The sequence below is a fragment of the Daphnia pulicaria genome, chromosome 1 (genome assembly GCF_021234035.1).
Source record: "Daphnia pulicaria isolate SC F1-1A chromosome 1, SC_F0-13Bv2, whole genome shotgun sequence".
Taxonomy (NCBI): Eukaryota; Metazoa; Arthropoda; class Branchiopoda; order Diplostraca; family Daphniidae; genus Daphnia; species Daphnia pulicaria.
This window is the reverse complement of record NC_060913.1, coordinates 19,733,831-19,753,951: the sequence shown is the minus strand read 5'-3', so window position 1 is coordinate 19,753,951 and position 20,121 is coordinate 19,733,831.

The following is a 20,121-nucleotide window of genomic DNA, read 5'->3' as shown; positions in this document are numbered from 1 at the left end:
AATCTGCTATGTCGAAATCTTAGGGCACAAAACCACCAATAAAAGTGTGGCCGAGTGGTCTATGGCGAAGGTTTTTGGAACCAGTCTCTTCGGAGGCATGGGTTCGAATCCCTTCGCTGTCATAATCTCTACATTTAATAAAGGATTAATGATTTTTAATCGTTTTTGGCCGGGTATCGATGTGAGACCTGTTAGCTCAGTTGGTTAGGGCGCCGTGCTAATAACGCGGAGGTCATGAGTTCGATCCTCTTACTGTCCAGTGTAATGGAGGAAAATTCGATGAGCGCAACAGATGGAGGAACAAGTTTAAGTTGTACAGGATTTCGTAACCAACATTTAAAAAAACGAAACACGAATTCCCAACTAGAAGAGTCCCATGAAGAATCTGCTGTGTAACAACCTTAGGGAACAATACCGATAATGATAGTGTGGCCGAGTGGTCTATGGCGCTGGTTTTAGGCACCAGTCTCTTCGGAGGCAAGGGTTCGAATCCCTTCATAATCTCTACATTTGATTGTGTATTAACGATTTTGTATCGTTCTTGGCCGAGTATTGATGTGAGGCCTGTTAGCTCAGTTGGTTAGAGCGCCGTTCTGTAAGGATCGGCTGAACTATATGTATCTGTCATGTACTGTGTCCGGAACCAGCCACGGGAGCGCACAAGCAGCCAGCCAAGTATAGCGGCGCATCTACAGTTGCGCGCTCATGCGCAACACACGCGCATGCGCAACCCGCGCTCATACGCAGTGCACGCGCACGCGCACCAGGGACGCGCGCAGTTCAAGTGCGGGTGCACGCGTGCAGCTCAAGTGCGGATGCACTCACGACCTTTACCAGTAACTCCGTCCACCACCGTCTGCAGTTCAACGGTGACACCGGCGTGACCTAAATACCCAGACGATTACTCACGATGACTCCCGCGTCTTGGGCAGTATAAAAGGCCCCGTGTTTACCTCCAGAAGGCAGTCTGCTCCGGACTCGCCTCTTGTAATAGAAGCCTTAACTATCTCTTGTGGTCTATTGTGAACTGGATGCTTGTACTGTATGTGTAGTGTTAAAGTGTAATACATAAGCGTCATCCTCTGATGATGATTGGCGGTGATTTAGGACTAAACAAAATAGGACTGGTAGATATAGGACTAAGTTTTAGGACTAAGTAGAAATAGGACTGGTCGAAATAGGACTAGTTTTAGCAACTGAATATTGCTGGTCCTATTTCTCCATACGAGCAGTCCTATTTCTACCATCCAGTAGTCCTATTTCTACCTGACTTATTTCACCAGGTAAGAGATCTGGCATCCTTGTCGGATTTACCGATAGATCCGGCACCGTTCATATACTATTCAGCCGATGAAACCATGTTAATAATAGTCCTGCTTGTTTTTTATTTGTAACTTTTATGTTTCAAAACTTTTTTAACATTTTTTTGTATGAAAAGGTTGAATGCAATCATAAAAATAAAGCCCATTTAACAGAAATATAAATTTCGAATACAATTTAAGGTTAACTTGGAAATAATATATTTCTGAGTGATTTTTCTCGCGCTTACTCTGGGACCCCCCGGCTGTTCCCTAGCAAGACAAGTTTTATGCTATTTGAAAACGATTAACATAGGGTCGTAGATATTTTTGCTTTGATCATTTCTAATATAGGGTTTAGGGTGTACAAATGAGCGGGAGTGCCCGTAAAACGCGTTCAAAGATTCGAGTTTTACGGGGCTGACGCGCAGCCCAAGCCGGCCAGAAAGGGGGTCGAGCGGGGAGAGGTGGCGCGTACCCATGGGAGAGGGGTCAGTGAAGGGGGTTATACCTGGCCATACTATAGCATCCCATGTTTCTCCCGGTTTCTATGTCACCGGTGGCTTAATGGTTAGCATCCGAGGCTGACATGTCAAAGTGCCGAGTTTCGATTCTCGGCCAAGCCAAAAAGAGAAATTTTTAAATAAAATTGATATTATTAAATTTTAAAATTTCAGTAGCATCAGTCAGATGTTGCAATACATAAGTCAATGTCACAGTTAATGGATGGCGAGCTACCATACGGCTAATGCATATGCCGTATGGTTTATGAAAAATTTACAAGTCCCTATTTGGTCATTCCCGAGGGTAATATCTAACCTATGTTTCTTAAATGTAGGCATGACAATATATCTAAGTCGGTAGAGTAGTGATTTACTAATACATGAACGATAGTGAGTGGGTTATTGTGAAGATCATGGTTTCTGTCATTATTCACCTATTTATACGGCATTATATTTTCCTAGGTTTAGAGTTACATTTTATTATAATAACGATTCGCGGAAAAAGAGTCAGATTTATTTGGCCGGTCAAGCTCAATTCTAATTGATTGCTGCTTTACCTAAATCGAGTGAACTTATCTTGAACGAAGAATTATCACGATTCACGAAAGTTTCAACTTTAAATAAAGAAATCACCCCCACTAGGCTGAAGAAGGAGATTCGAACATCGGTTTTTCGGCATGGCAGATCGGATTGCCGACCATTATATTACCGTTGACTGATGTGGTCAAAGGAAAGCATGAGCCGTATGGTAGCTAGCCATTCATTAGCTAAGACACTGACTAATGTAATGCAGCATGTGACTGCATGATATAGCAGTGACTGCTGATGCAATTGTCATAATGAAAATCAAAATTTCAAATTATTATGAAAGTTTATTTCGACTTGTCCGAGATTCGAACCTCGGTCTTTTGGCATTACAGCCCAGGCTTTTGACCATTAGCCCATCGTTGGTACGATAACCAAGGGAGAAACATAGGAGCGTAAGGTATGGCCCAGGCGCCCTTCACTCACCCCTCTCCCAAGGGTGCGCGTAGTCTTCCCCCAGCTAGATCCCCCTTAAGACCGGCTTAGGTAGCGCATCAGCTCCGTTTTAAACGCGTTTTACGGGCAATCCCACTCATTTTCACAGCCTAAACCCATATTAGAAATAATCAGCGCAAAAAGATCTACAACCCTGTGTTAATCTTTTTCCAATAGCAGAAAACTTGTCTTGCTAGAGAAGAGCCGGGGGTCCCAGGGTAAGCGCGAAAAAAATCCCACAGGAATATATGTGATGATTTCACAATAGTTCTTGATAACCAAATCACGAGGAGGAGACAGTGTTCTTTGCAAGTATTTGTATTAACGTAGTTGCTGGGTTACAATGCCGGGTACGACTCTGCTGGATGAACAGAGTGTCGGGCTTTTATAGACAGTTATCAAGGTGGTGGGGATTGCACCATCACTGCAGAGTGTGGCGCAATCCCGGATGTAGTTGCATAGGCAACAGGTGAAATGGTGCAATAGAGAAAGCCATCAAGGTACTGCGTAGTACAGCGACCTTGAGGTACGGCGAAGTAGATTGACCTTGGGATACTGCGTAGTAGATTGCTCTATACTACAAGCAGTAGGCCAGGTCTTCACACAAGTCATTACACTCCTCCCCCCTCCGCAGAAGTTTGGTCGGGGAAGGAAACCATTTTTGTTTCGAGTAGTTTGGTAGTAAGTTTCAATACATGCAAGAGAAAATTTTTTGTATGCTGCTAATACTACTATTAAGTGTATATATGTATGATAAAATTGAATACAGTGGGAAACATAATACCATCACCTTTGGATAAATGTGTAAATAATGCAATAACAAAACATTGCATAATTTTTCGAACAGAAAATAGGCATATTGCATAACAATGTGAATAGCTAAAATATAAGTATAAAAATAGAAGCATAGTACAGGAATAACATAAGAACTACAATGCGGTATTTAATGGAATGTCGATAAGTAATGTAATGGAACGCTTCACGAACCGTAAGTATTAAAAAAAATTAATTGAATAGTTTCTTAGTACTTACGGTTGGTGAGTACATCCCAAGCCCTTTTCAGTTTGAGGGCCTGGAATTCATACTTGTAGTATAAATCCAAGCTGTCTCTCAGGTACTGCTGGATCAGTACCTCCCGCTGGGCGTAGTACTCCCCTTCACTTCGCAACATAATGGGTGGGGCGTACATATTTTGGAAATGTTGGGGTGGATGATAACACGGAGGGGATGGTGATGGGATCCTCTCCTTCTGGGCCGAATCTGGTTGTTCCATTGTCGGCGGCTGTGGTGTCGGACGATTTATAGGCGGAGCGGCTAACGGGACTGCACAAGGGATGTCTGGGTTTGCCTCCGTGGTGTCGCTTAGTATGCTGTCTTTGTCGTCCTCGTCGTCCTCGTCGTCCTCGCTGTCGCTGAGTGTGAGGTCGATGATGAGGGTCTGGTGGTTGGTCTGCTCGTTATGTTGATCTGTCGCGACGTTTTCTTTGGCTTCTTTTTCTTCCTGATCATCTTCGGCTTCTGCAACGTCCTCCGGTTGTTGGACAGGCCCGTCGTCAACCGTCGCCTCTCCCCGTTCGTCTTCACTGCCAGCGGCCTCTTCTTTCATTTGCTCAATCACAAACCCTACCGATTGCTCGATGCCCGGTAGATAGCGGGGGTCTGTGGTGATCTCCACTTTTTCTTCGGTGTCGGAGATGATTTTTGCCGGAATTCTCCTGATTTTTGCTTGCACATCTAGGATCACAATTGTTCCTTTCCGGCGTTGAGCCGTAAGGGCAAAAGTCTTCTTTAGCACAGTTGCGTCTTCACACATTGTAAACTAAATTGCGAGTGTGGTACAGTGCGGTTGTTGCTGTTTTTAAATACCACGGCTATCTTTGTCTTGCAAAATAGGTCAAAAGATGATGCGCAATACATTCGCCTTTGTCTAGGCGAAGGATGTAAGGTTGTTAAGGTAAAGTATTAAAAGATGTCATGTGAAGAAAAAAAAATGGTTGAATGTTGTTAGACGTACTGTGTCCTTTTTGTATGTCGACTCGAACACATAGCGTATAGAGCTTTTTTTTCTACGGATGATTTACTGGTGCGGGACATGCCAAAGGATGTATATGTAGGATAGCGGCAACACGGGTCAAAAGAGAAAGTTTCATGTGGTGATTTAGTGTATACAGGTAAAATGTGATAGCTGAATACTGTGTGTATAAAAAGAGAAAGTTTTGTTTTTTCAAACGGTAAATCCGAAATGAAAGTTACAATTTATGCGATTGAAGTAAGATTTGAATCCTTTAAGAAAGGGAAAATCAAGTAGGCAAATTGACATACAAACTCATTGATGATAAGTGGAAAAAATTAAAGTTTAAAGTACAAATTTAAAGAAGTTTGTGGTCGGGGTCATTTCCTTTTGTTTCTGTCCTTTTTTTTAACAAAATCTGCTCATTTTGGTTTAAATCACTTTCTTCCGATTCACTTTCAGTCGGTTGGAAATATTCATTTTCACGTGTATGAAACGGTGATGGTTTTGAGTTTAATTGTTCCAATAAGCGTTGTACATGGCGAACTTTTAAGGCGGGTCTCGAGCTTTGCTGTCGATTTATTTCGTCTTGTCCAGTGGTCTCCGGTATTTGTCGTTGTCCTAGAAAAGAAGTGGTTGCTTTCACTTGTCGACACGTGTTAACTTCCAGTCGTGATGTTATTGGAGCTTCTTCTAGGGGAGGCAACTCATCAAATAATGATGGAAGAGGGTCCAAATCAAGTGTATCGAAAGAGTAATTGTGAGAGGGGGGAACATTGCCATCTTCCATTCCTTGCCGTAGGCGCTCTCGGTAGTATCTTCCAAAACGCTCGTTGAAGAATGTCTGTGGACGCGCTTGAATTATGGCTGAATACAAACGAAGGTAATGATAAATGCAATTCCTTTTCTCTTTTTCCGCTGTCTGTAGTGGTGTATCGCTTGACTTTTTCACCATGTCAAGGCGAGCTCCGTGGTTAATTAGAATTTTAAGAGTCGGAACATCTTTAACGTAATGTGTTGGTGTGTTTCCGTTATTGTCACGTAGATTTACAGCAGCGTTATTGTTTAGTAAAAGTTCTACAATTTGAGGCTTTGCTCGTTCAACGGCAAGGTGAATATAGGATACTGATTTGTGTATACGTTTGTTTATAACATATCCAAAATCTTCTAGCTGCACCAATGAAGTTAAAGTTTTTAAGTCGTTCTTGCGGATGGCTGCAGAAATAGGGCAGCTGAATTTCCGATGTTTAAGGAAAGATTGTGCGTTTGGTTTGAGACTAAGTATGTAACTGATACATTTCTCGGCCTGATAGCTTACAGCTAAGGTTAGCGGAAATTCCATATTGTGCAAGTCATGTAGCAATAGAGTTCCACGTTGCAGATGGATGATTTGAATTGCTTCGACGTCGTCTCTGGAAATCAGTATTTCCAGAATTGTTCTAGACATGCGATCTTGGATACGCATATTTGCGTTTTTGGTAATAAGGTCTTTAAACATTTTAGTGCGATTTAGTCTTACGGTTATAACCAGGATTGTTTCATGTTTAAAATTTGATTCTTCAATATTTGCGTTGTGGTCCAATAGTACAGTAAAACATTCATAAGAGTCGAATTTCACGGCCATGAGAAGTGGCGTTTTATCACGAAAACGTTTTTCGACGTCTTCGGGATTTTTCGTTATCCAATCGCGTAGGCCGTCCTCGTCGTTCATCAAAACTAGTTCGTGGATATGTGGTACCGTATCATCAATGCCATGTCGAAAGGTTCCGCTTGCATATTTTACACTCCAGTTCTTATGTTTGGAGTGAGTTGAAAAATCTTCTGAGTACATTTCTGCGCGATATATGGTTATTAAGCATGATAAAATATATACAAGGTAGGCTCGGAAAAAGGGTTGATTTATAGCTGTATGCGATTCAGAAAGCTATTGGAATGCATTCGCGGATCAAACGGTGCGCTGGGTGGCACTACGAAAGGGTAGACATTTCCTGGGATAATTATTTGCGGTGACGCGGTAATCATTGGTTGCATTTGCTCTAACGGAATGTCTGCTAGGTCTGAGTTGTTTCGAATGGCTGATCGTCTACGCCGGAATGAATCGACTAATGCTGGCAAAGGGTTCACTCGAGCGAAGATATATAATAATAGGACAAGCAGTATGAATCCGATCGTAGCAAAAATTATAATTTTTAAATAGTCTGTCCAAGAAAACATGTCGCCGAATTTGTTGTCTTGTTTTTCTGACATTACCATGCAAGCCAATGAATTGTCGTTTGTTTCTTCTATTCGTCCAATTAATTCGTTCAATACGTTTAGTTGTTCTAGGTCAGCTGTGGAGTGAGATGGGTGTGATTTTAGGGCGTAGTCAAAATCTTTGAGAGGCAGCTCTTGGAATTCAGACACTAAATTCAAATTTGCGGTGTGGATAGTTGGAACTTGCTCTATCCAGCCGCTGTGGGTACTGTTATATTCCCAATGATACGTTTTTCCGTTAAGATTAATCAAATTTGATTTCCAAAAACAGTTGGAAAATGGATGAATGGACCATCCATCAGTCCCAATTGTATAGTTCTTATTATTATATATTGTTAGTGGTTGATAACCACATCTCGTTTCCGTTGCCGTGACGAAGACTTGAACTCGTTCACATTCTTGCAAGAGTAAAGATTGACCCAATCCTTGTAGTCGGGAACATGTTGGTAATTCGAGTACTGATGCTGCCAATAATCCGTTTGTTTGTGACAGAGTAACTGCTTGAAGTCTGTGGAGCACTGAAACTTGACAATACATTTGACGGATTTCTTTTGCTAGTTCGTTTTCATGTTGGATTTCAAGATTCTGTTTGTATTTTTCGTGGAAAGATTGCAGTATTGGTGCCATAACTTCACTTAGTGCTCTTTTATCTATTGCTGTTGGATTTGAAGTCCGCGTTACGTTTATTGGTGGGTTATACTCTGCAGAGTCGTTGATTGCTTTAGCTACTCGATGTACCGTCGTGGTTGGCCTGGTCATGTTTGGGTATGTAGCAGTTGATGTTTCATAATATGGGTGAGCCTTGACTGGTTCTTCCACCCATATTGGTTTAACTGGAGAAGACTCATTAAAATATAAATTGTCAATTTCTGGATGTTGAGGTGTTAGTTGTAATGGTAGAATTGATGAAAAATCGCTGGAATCATTTAGTGGTGGAGGTAACTGCTGTTGAGCTGTCGGCGTGCTTGCAGAAATGTTAGGTTGAATAGGAGGAACTTCAGCTGATTGGTTGAGGCGTAAGCTCTCCATTTCTGGCTTTTGTGCTGTGTCTGGCTGAAGATGAGAAATGATTTGTGGAGGGGTGGTTGTGTTTTGGATGGGTGGCAAAGTTATCTCTTGTATTTCAGGTGGTGGTGGAGGGGGTATTACAATTGGAATTGTCATGTTTTGATTCATGGGGACTGCTATTTGTTTCACTGTAGTTGATATTGCTTGTTTAGGTGTTTTAGGTTCGGAGGCAGTGGTTGTAGTAGGTTTAGGAGTGGTTGTGGTTGTTGTAGTAGTGGGTTTAGGAGTGGTTGTGGTTGTTGTAGTAGTGGTTTTAGGGGTGGTTGTGGTTGTTGTAGTAGTGGTTTTAGGGGTGGTTGTGGTTGTTGTAGTAGTGGATTTGGAGGTGGTTGTGGTGGTTGTAGTTGTCGTTGCTTTAGTTGTAGTTGGGGTAGTGGTTGTTTTTGTTGTCGTCGTGGTTGTTTTTGTTGTTGTAGTCGCTGCTATTGTTGTCGTAGTGGTTTCTGGTATTTTATCTGTAGGTTCATCTATTAACGTCTCGACGACGTTTACACGTTGAATTATTGGAGGCAAAGGTGGGAATGGTATCCCGAAGACTGTAAAATTTTTGTGCCATTGCAATATAACAGATGGGGTAAGACGGGGAAAGTCCGTCGAATTTACTAACATTGGGCTATAATACTCAAACTTCCATTTTTGACTTCGTGGCTTCTGGTCGCTGTTGCAAGATTCTAATTGTAATCGTCCTTTTTTGTTTTCAATACACCGAAAGGAGTGTAATTCCATAAACTGTCCTGTCAATTCGTTGATTCCCCATCTCATACTATTTTTGTTGCATGGTTTCAATGAGGGTAGGGAGTTATGTAGAAAATGATCTATATGGAGGCACATATTAGAGGTGAATTTCCTTATGGTATAGTCTGTAGCATACTCGAACATTTGATTTTGCTTGGAAAAATCTGCGTCTTGTTTGGTACACCGTTCTAGTGTTACAGTTCGCATATTTCCCGCGTGAGTCAAACAAGTTGAATTCATTTTATTTTCCCTCTTTTTCGTCTTCTGTATGAAACTTCCCCAATTAAACAAATCTTCTACTTCCGTAACACTTTCAGTTGGTCTACTCTGAAGTTCTTCTTGTACGAATTCCCATTCGTCTATGGACATATTGAGGTATATGCTATGGAACAATTGGTCCCTATTTCGGAACTCAAATCTCCACATTTGTTTTATGGAGTGGGGTTCCATTTCACAAGGTAGCAATTCCACTTTGTCTGTAACTACCGTGAGACAGTTCTTCGTCTCGGCCTCCATGAAGTACATTCGGTATGCGTCATAGATCCAAGTTGATTTGGATATCGAGCAGTCCTTGAAGAGTAAATAGTCTGTTTTTTTTATAGTAAGACAAAAACGAGTTTCGTTGAAGGTAAAACTAATGGACTGATCTGAGGAATGATCAAACTGTTGTTGTGTGGCTGGCCAAATGCCTAAGTCGTGCCATCTGGACGCGTTGAATGGTGGCACACGCGGCATAAGGAACAGGGGATTTTCAACTGCTGATGTAGTGACAACATATTCCTTATTGTCGAAGTTCTCGTCGAATTCAGACGGAGGAAAAAATGAGAGTGGAATAATGTGTCCCCAAGCATGTGAGAATGCATGGTCGTTTTCCTGCGATTGTGTTTGTCGTTTCATTCTTGGTTTAATCTTTGGACTGAAGTATTTTCCTACTTCCTCCTCAAAAACTAAATAGGTGTCAGGAATGCCAGTTATTTTATAAGCTATCTGAGAAGTGGTGCAAATATTTGTCTTGACTGGGTTGAACAAGATTTCTATTTGCTTCTCCAAATCCAGGAGTCTTCCTACTCTCGTTTGATTTTCATTTATTCTCGATCTGTCGTTTTCCACGGTGATGAGGGAAAGTCGTCCTGTGCTCTGGAACTGTCCTTTTTGTTCACAATTATGTGTGTTTTTTCCGATATCACTGGGTTTATGCCACACTATGGTGTTGTGATTCACTATTATCTTTTCACTGGTTATTGACACGTTATGTGTTCCAAAAGGTGAAAGTATCGGTCCGTCACTTTCTTCTTGTCGCAATTCAATTAAACAGTTCACTACAGAATATTCGGTTATCGACATCCACTTTCCACCTCCCACTGGTTTGTGCGTATAACTGTACGTCTTTCCGTTGATCACATTACGGTTTCCTGCACAAGCCAGCTGAATCTTCATATCCCAGCACTCTTTAGCGCTTACCTCTTTTGTGGTACGAAAATGTTCCGTGTCATAGGATCCTATCCAGAAGGAGCCTGTGACCTTTTTGGTCTCTATCCACTGTGAGCAAACTAATCCTTCCAATTTCAAAACGGCATTCATAGTAGTAATAACTTTATAGCTAATAGGCTTGCTCATGGCCTTTTGCACGTCATCTTTATCGCGGTGTAATTTTAAACAGTATTCCGGGTCAGTTAGGTCGATGAGACCTCTTGTGACCGGTTTTGTACAATCGCATATCGAAATTTTTATTGAATTTGATGTTGCGAAGAGAATCGACAAGTAGTAAACAAAAAAAAAGGCTGATGTTTCAATCTGGAAAGTCCAATATGGGAAACATTTGTCTATTACATACTGAATGGTTTTAATATCTATTTCTTAAGTTGTATCCATGATTGATTACATTTTGGTTTTGTCTAATGTTAGCAGAAGGGTCTGGTTGGGGATTGCTATTCGGAGGGGTTTTGGGATTTTTAGGTGGACGGCCTCTACGTTTTGGGATTACACCTGCGCTAGGTATATCTTTTTTCGGAGGTCTGCCCCTGCGTTTAGCTATTATTGGGGTGGTATCTGGAATCACTACTTCATTTGGATTTTCTGTTACTAACTTAATCCTATTTACATGTACAACAAATTTGTCCTTGGGTAATGTACTGGCTACGTTGTTAATTAATTTTATAATTTCATAATTAAGATCCGATAGTTTTTTAGATATTATGTAGGGTCCTATCCATCTATTACTAAATTTTCCTGTCGTCACATATGCTTTTAAAAGAACATGATCATTGATGTTTAATTTCACTAATTTACTCCCTTGATCATAAGATTGCTTCTGCTTTACTTGCGCTTTTTCTAATTTTCTTTTTGAATAATCTAGAGCTTTTCTCCAAAGTCTTTCGTAGTCATCGTCGTCTTCAAAGACTTGAACGTCTTGCGTTATCGCAATGTCATTGGGTATAATTGGATTACGTTTAAAGAATAGATTAAATGGACAACTATCGATGCTTGAGTGTTGCGAAGTGTTATAAGCGAAAGTCACAAAGTCGAGATATATATCCCAAGACTCTGGTTCTTAGTTAACATAGCAAGCAAGCATATCGCATCCCAGCTAGCATGTCTTTATTGGTAAAATATTTTTTCCCGACAATATTCTTCGATCGATAAACCACATATTGGTATAATATTATATTATTACTTTGTTGCGACAAGGTGGCTGTTAAATTTTTTTGTTATTTTCCCAATAAATGACTATTATCAAAGATGAATAAATTAATATATATTTTTTTTATTTTCCCAATAACGGATCATTAAATAAGGAATACATCGTTTTCTATGAAAAAGCTATAGTTTTTTACATTAACCACACGTTCAAAACCCTAAATGATTGTTTAGGGTGCTGATTTTATTGCCAAGAGTGGGTTTGAACCATCATCTTTTTAGCCACTAATCCAATGCTATAACCACTACACCAGCAACGGATATGATTAAAAAGTCCCGATGTGAAAAGTGCAAACTTACTCATTGTCATGGTTATAGCCCAGCGTGAGCAAAATCGATTTAATTACATCAGTGTAGGAATTTATGATTATTGAGACTATTTGTTTCATAAGTCATTTGTTTGCGGAAAGTGGGTTTGAACCAACCTCCATAGAATTACCTATATGGATGTATAATAATAGCAGTTTTAACATTTCATCTCATTAACGTTTAAGATAAATTATATCACGTTAGCGTGGAGGTAGAGTTTTAAATTCGAAGTACGTAAGTTAGTTGTTCGAGACTTGTGCAAGATCTGGATTTTAAGACAATTGGATTGTTCATTTAGGCAATTGTATGCAGAACTAACGAATTGAATACGATATAAAACATTTGGGATTTTGAACGCATGTTCAATGTAAAAGACTGTAGCTTTTTCATAAAAAAAGGATTTTTTACTTTTTTAATGGTCCGTTATTGGGAAATAACAAAACGTAATATTGATTTATTCTTCTTTGATTATATTCATTGGTAAAACCACAAAACAATTTAACAGCCACCTTGACGCAGCAAAGTAATAATCTAATGTTATACCAATATGTGGGTTATCGACCGAAGAATATTCTCGGAAAACAATATTTTACCATTACAGGACTTGACTTATCCCTTTTTTGGCCGTAGGGAAATCCGTGGCGAGATCCTCTGGATCTCTCTATTGCCTGTCAGGACAAACCTCTATAGGGAATCCCCTCTTAACCCTTGTTTACGTGGCTTCTAGAAGTTAAAAACTTTTATTGCCTCAAGTCGAAAAACAGTTGTTATACCGCTGTTGGTGTAGTGGTTATAGCATTGGATTGGTGACTCCAAGTGTGATGGTTCAAACCCACTCTAGACTAAAAACAAAACATCTAAAAATACACCTTTCTAATAAAAAGTTGAAAATGAAAAAAATATTCCACGCTGGACTATAAAACCATAAAAACAACAACCAGATTTCTGTCAAAATTTTAAAAGTAGTAAAATTGTTATTTCACCAATAAAAGTAAAATAAGTAAAATAAGTTGAAAAAATATTGTGAGCCAAGAAATTTGGGTGCAAAAATATTTAAAAAAATTATTTTACCAACATCTCAATTGTAGGAATATAATATTTTAGCAATATTTGGGAAATATACTCTTCTAGCTGGGATAGTGTGCGATTAAATCTTTCTACAAGACCATCTGTCTGTGGGTGGTAACTAGTGGTCTTGATCTGCTTGATTTTAAATAATACACAGATATGAGAGATAAGTTTTGAAAGAAAATTGGTACCTTGATCGGTTAGTACTCTTTCTGGTGGACCATATTTAGTATAAACTTTCTTTACTAAGTGTTCAGCTATCGTATAAGCTTTTTGATTCTCCATTGGAATTGTCATAACAAATCGACTTGCATAATCAGACAGAACTAATATATATTTGTTTCCATTACTACTTTCCGTGACCGGTCCAACTATATCCATTGCGATCTGTTCCCATACTTTGGTTACAGGTGGCAAAGGTTTAAGTGGTGCTTTAATTGAGCCGTAGGCTTTGCGTTTAGCACATGTGATGCAATTGCTCACATATGCTTTAACGTCGTTGCCTAGTCCGGACCAAAGGTATTGGCGTTTAATTCTCGCTAAGCTCTTTGCAACTCCTAAATGCCCTGCTAACATGTGGTCGTGGTTCATCTTTAGTATCTCTTCTATCTTTTCTTTTGGTACTACAATTTTTCCGTCATAAGTTACGAGTAAACCTGCATTATCAAATTGAAATTCATGTTTGTCGTTTTCGCATTCACTAATTATTCGAATTATTTCTTTGCAATATTCGTCGTTACGTTGTGCTGTTATCCAGTCGTTTTGTATTATTTCTGGTTTCAATATAGCGCCTATTACTGGGAGTGGTTGTCTACTTAAACCATCTGCATTTTGATTCTCCTGGCCAGGACGGTGTATAAGAGTCATATTATATGCCTGCATCTCGTATGCCCAACGTGCTAATCTTCCGTGTGGGTCCTTTTTCTTCATCAACGTCTCTAACGGTTTATGATCTGTAAATACTCTAAAAGTTCTACCATAAAGATATGGTCTGAAATTCTCTAATGCATGTACAATAGCTAAACATTCTTTTTCTGAAATATTCCAAATTCGTTCTCGTTCGTCTAAATGTCGCGAAGTGTATGCTATTACTACTTCGTGTTCTCCGTGTATAGCTTCTGGATCCGTTTCTGAGGGCGGTATATACTGTATCTGCGCTAATACTGCACCAATCCCGTATCCTGAGGCGTCCGCGTAGACTAGAAATTCCCGGGTAAAATCTGGATACCTCAGAAGTGGATTGCTGGTTAGGCAATGTTTGATACGTTGAAAGGCGTCCCTTTCTTTCTCGCCCCATACCCATTTACTATCTTTTTTCGTTAGTTCTGTCAAAAAATGAGCTATTTCCGCGTACTCGCGTACGAATTTGCGATAATAATTAGCCAAACCTAAAAAGGACGATAATTGCTTAACGTTTAACGGTTCAGGGTAGTTTAGTATGGAACGTGTTTTCCCGTCGTCGGGATGAAATCCACTAGCTGTAATAATATGTCCTAGGTATTTTATTTTCGTCTTAAAGAAGTCACATTTACTTAACTTTAGTTTAAGGTTCTCTTTTGTTAGCAGGTCGAATACTATCCGCAAGTGACGAATGTGTTCATCCCTCGTTTTACTAAAAACGATGATGTCGTCCAAATAAACAAGTACCAATTCATATAAGACATCTTTAAATAAGGTGTTCATTTCCCTCTGGAAAGTACTCGGAGCATTGCACAAACCAAAAGGCATGCAGTTGAACTCGTAAAGTCCATACTCGCATATGAAAGCAGTTTTGTATTTATGCTTTTCCTCTATTTCGATCTGCCAATATCCACTGAGCAAATCCAAAGTAGAAAAATATTTCGCGCCGTGAAGGCTATCGATAATCAACTGAATATTGGGAATTGGATATCTGTCTTTAACTGTTACATTGTTTAGCGGGCGATAGTCGACACAAAACCTCATTTGACCTTCTTCCTTCTTCGCTACGAGCAAGATAGGACAGGCAAATGGGCTGGTACTCGGTCTAATGATGTTATTTCTTAACATATCCTCAATCTTTTTTTTCACTACTAATCTCAATCTCTCCGGGGTGCGCCTCATGGGCATAACGTCTGGTAATTGCGTGGTATGAATTGAATGTTTAATCGATTTCGCTTTACCCAACTCATTAATATTTTCGGTGAAAAGGGAAAAATAGCTAAGAAACAGGTTTTTCAAATTTTCTTTCTGCTCCACTGGGACTCCTGCTAAATCGAGCTGTGGAGGTGTGGCTATACTGATTGAACATATTGATAAAGGGGGTATGATCAAGTTTCTTAATTCATTCTCATGTGTATAACTAATGCTACGTTCACTGGGGTTAATAACAATCTTGTTTGCTGCGAGGAAATCGTAGCCTAAAATACAACCTTCATCTAGATCTGTTATAACATAAAATTGGTGAATAAATGGGTGTCTACGAGCTAATCTAATGCTTAATTCATATTTACCAATAGGTTTAACTACTTCACCTGAAACTGTTCTAAATAACTGTACGTTTGGGTCAGAAACTTGTAATTCTTTAATATCAGTATATGGAATACATATTAACAAACGGTGTGCTAAGAAGCTAGCAGCTGCACCGGTATCTATTAATGCTTGTGTCTTAAGGTTACTAAATGTTACTGATATTCTCATTAGCTGAGCTACATTAGCTATAATGGGTAACGTATGTACATTGGGAGTGGTTAGTAAGCCTAATGTTGCTGCTGGGGTGCTCCTGGTGGATTTGTGCGACATTCTAATGTCCACGTTTACCACATGCATAACATTCGATGTCACGTCTATTTCTAACTTCTCTTTGCTGCTCGTATCCTCCGTTCGTTCTTGGTCTAGCGCCGTTGTAAGGGGCTGGACGAAAATTCGAATTATTTGGGCGGTAATTTGCGGGTGCACTACGTTGGTCCTGAAAATTCCTTTTACGTTGGAAACTATTGCTATCTGAAAATCGTCTTCTATACGAATCGTTATTTGGACGTGGGAATTGTGTTCTACCCGTTTGGCTACCGGAATAATTTTGACGTGGTGGGGTATGTTCTCTACGCTGTCGCACATCAGAATTTGGATTGTACCTATTTCCGCTTGGGCTTCGTGAATGAAAATATGTGTTATTCCTACCTCTGTCCCGCGAGTAACTACTATCCGTATTCTGTCGCTGCTGGGAGGGTTGCTGGAACCGTATACGACCTTCGGAATGTGAGCGTCTACGATCACCGGAAGGTGACCGATGTCGGTTATAGGCCTCAGTAATGGCCACTGTAGGCAGGACAACTGCCGGTGTTTCCTGTTGAGCGGTGGGATCGATATTTAGTTCTGCCAATTGCTTTTCAAGTTTCGAAAGTTTATTCTTCTGTCTCTGAAGCTCTACGTCCTGCTCATCTTCGTGAGCTGAAATACCTGCTATCGCTGCTTTAAGGCTTTTGTCCTCATTCTGCTCCATTCTATTTACTATAGTTTCTGCTGCATAAACTATCTCGCAAACATCTTCATACGAGCTATTTACGTCAATTCTGGTCCACACGACTTGTACTATTTTTGGTAACAAGCCTTTTAGCAATATCTTTTGTTTTGCTTCTCCTCTAATTTTCCTAAGGGATCTAGCCAGAACTACGGCTTCAGGGGGTGCAACTGTTTCATCAAGAACGATTTCTTTTCCATGAATAATGTCATACAAATGATTAAGTCTTGAAACATATGTTTGGGTACTCTGATCAGGCATCTGTTTTAGTTCATTTAATTGTTTCTTAAGATTCTCGATCTCTGTTTCCGTTAAAAATCTGCTAATGAGAGCTTTCTCCCACGCATCGTAATCTTCTTTATCCGCAGCGTGATCTATGTAGTCACTGTGCCAATCCGCAGCATCACCTCTTAATCTATCTGAAAAATATTTAATTTTATCCTTGGCGCTCCATCCTGCGCTTTGCGCTACTCTTTCGGCGTCTTTTAGCCAATTATTAATGAGCTGATCTCCTCTTTTCCCTTTGTAAACTGGAATTGATTTTCGTTCATCCTGTGAGTATAGTTCACGGAGATGACTTTTAGTCAATGGAACATTGTTTGGATCGGGGGAAGCTGCTCTAGGGGCTTGCTGTTGGTTTAAAGGATTTTGTATAGGAGCGGTCGGTGGTGTTGGAGGAGTCGGAGTCATGTTTGGGGGTTGAGTGATTGGTGCTGTCTGTTGTGCTAACTGTTGCTGTAACGCAGCTATATCTAAGTTTAACCCTTTGTTCGTTTGTCTTAAAGAATCTATTGATAATTCTTTAGTGGCGACGTCTTGTTGTAATTTCGTTAATTGGGTAGTTAATTGTACGTTCTGGTCGCTTAGGTCCGTCAAATTAGCTAAGTTATCGTTTATAATCTGATTCAACTGTGCGTTCAATTGAGAATTTAGGTTTTTTAATTCTATAACTTTGCTGTCAGCTGTTTTACAGGAGCTTTCTAGGGAGTCGTGTTTAATACTTAACGCGTTGTAGCCATCAACGAGTTGTTTTACTTTATCCTTTGAATCGTTTTCTAGCTGGGCTAAAGTATCTTTCAGATTTTTAATATACTCGTCCCGCTTTGATAAATTGTCTTCCGCTGTTTCTAAATCCTTCTTTACTGCTTCGTATTCGTTAAAAAATGACTCTCGCTCCACTCGCTTGATGGTCTTCTACTTTACTATTTAATTCTGTTATCCGAGCTGCTTGTTTATCATTGGAAAGTTGTAGATTTTCTACTTCTGCTGTTAATCGAGTATTATCGACAAGACAATCTGTCAATTTCTTAGACAAATCTCTTCTTACGTTATCGACTTCTCTCTCACTTTTCGCTTTTTGCGTTTCTAGTTGTGCTTCAAGGCTATTCGCATAATTTTCTAGAGACAATTGCTTAAAAATTAATTCACGTTTGAAGACTTTAAAAGCTTTATTTCTGAATTCGACTTCTTTACTGTGTGCTGTTCGTATATTTTGAATCAATGGATTATATACTAAGGAATCTCCCTTTAACTGTACCAAATATGTTGCTATATCGTCAACTACTTTTTCTTTTGCCTCACCGGTTATATATTGGGATCCCCCTAATTCTTTTTTATAAAATTCGTATGTGTATTGCTTTAATGAATTATAGACTTGACTTTTGATGTCTTTCTGTTTCGCAAGAAAGTCGCTTCTTGTCACTCGTCTGGTAGCTGTCCTATCTGCTACGTCTTTTGTAAGTTTAATTAACTCGTTCCACTGCGATAAAAATCTTTCTCTAATAGGTAAAATATTTTGTGGAAGGGATCTGATGTAACTGTCTTCTTCTAAGTCTATCTCCCCTATCAGGGACTCGTTTAAAGAAGCATAAGGTGTATCTTTAGAAGGTAACGTAGGAGTCGTCATTCACTTACCGCTTTGGTGTTTCTCTCCTTCCTCGATGCTTGTTGAAAAGTCGGATTTTCGAAGCCAAACTGGCACGTTCACCAATTTGTGATGATTTCACAATAGTTCTTGATAACCAAATCACGAGGAGGAGACAGTGTTCTTTGCAAGTATTTGTATTAACGTAGTTGTTGGGTTACAATGCCGGGTACGACTCTCCTGGATGAACAGAGTGTCGGGCTTTTATAGACAGTTATCAAGGTGGTGGGGATTGCACCATCACTGCAGAGTGTGGCGCAATCCCGGATGTAGTTGCATAGGCAACAGGTGAGATGGTGCAATAGAGAAAGCCATCAAGGTACTGCGTAGTACAGCGACCTTGAGGTACGGCGTAGTAGATTGACCTTGGGATACTGCGTAGTAGATTGCTCTATACTACAAGCAGTAGGCCAGGTCTTCACACAAGTCATTACATATATTATTTTTTAATTAACCTTAAATTGTATTTCATATCGATATTTCTGACAAATGGGCTTTATTTTTATGATTGCATTCAACCTTTTCATAAAAAAATAAGTTTAAGGAGTTTTAAAATATAATAGTTACAAATGAAAAAACGAGCAGGACTATTATTAACATGGTTTCATTGGCTGAATAGTATATGAAGGGTGCCGGATCTATGAGCCAATCTACTTCTAGCAAATCCGACAAGGATGCCAGATTAAAAACCTGATGAAATAGTACAGGTAGAAATAGGACTGCTGAATGGTAGAAATAGGACTGCTCGTCTGGAGAAATAGGACTAGCAATTATCAGTTGCCAAAAGCAGTCCTATTTCGACCAGTCCTAATTTGTCCAGTCCTAAAACGTAGTCCTATTTCTACCAGTCCTATTTCGTTTCAGTCCTAATTCACCGTCTACCCTGATGATCACTTGTGTGATATTTAGTATAAGTAAAAGTAAGGTCTCGAACGACACTTACAGTTCTAATAACGCGGAGGTCATAAGTTCGATCCTCTAACGGGCCAGTGTAATGGAAGAAAAGTCGTTGAGTGCAACAGATAGAGGTACAAGTATAAGTTGTACAGGATTTCGTAACCAACATTTAAAAAAACGAAGCAAGAATTCCCAACTAGAAGAGTCCCATGAAGTATCTGCTAAGTCGACGCCTTAGGGCACAATACCAAAAATAATAGTGTGGCCGTGTGGTCTATGGCGAAGGTTTTAGGCACCAGATTCTTCGGAGGCAAGGGTTCGAATCCCTTCACTGTCATAATCTCTACATTTAATAAAGGATTAATGATTTTCAATCGTTCTTGGCAAAGTATCGATGTAAGGCCTGTTAGCTCAGTTGGTTACAGCGCCGTGCTAATAACGCGGAGGTCATGAGTTCGATCCTCTTACGGGCCAGTGTAAAGGAGAAAAAGTCGTTGAGTGCAATAGATAGAGGAACAAGTTTAGGTTGGAAAGTATTTCGTAACCAACATTTAAAAAAAAACGAAACACGAATTCCCAACTAGAAGAGTCCCATGAAGAATCTGCTATGTCGAAACCTTAGGGCACAATACCAACAATGATAGTGTGGCCGAGTGGTCTATGGCGAAGGTTTTTGGAACCAGTCTCTTCGGAGGAAAGGGTTCGAATCCCTTCGCTGTCATAATCTCTACATTTAATAAAGGATTAATGATTTTTAATTGTTTTTGGTCGAGTATCGGTGTGAGGCCTGTCAGCTCAGTTGGTTAGAGCGCACTAATAATAACGCGGTGGTCGTAAGTTCGTTCCTCTTACGGGCCAGT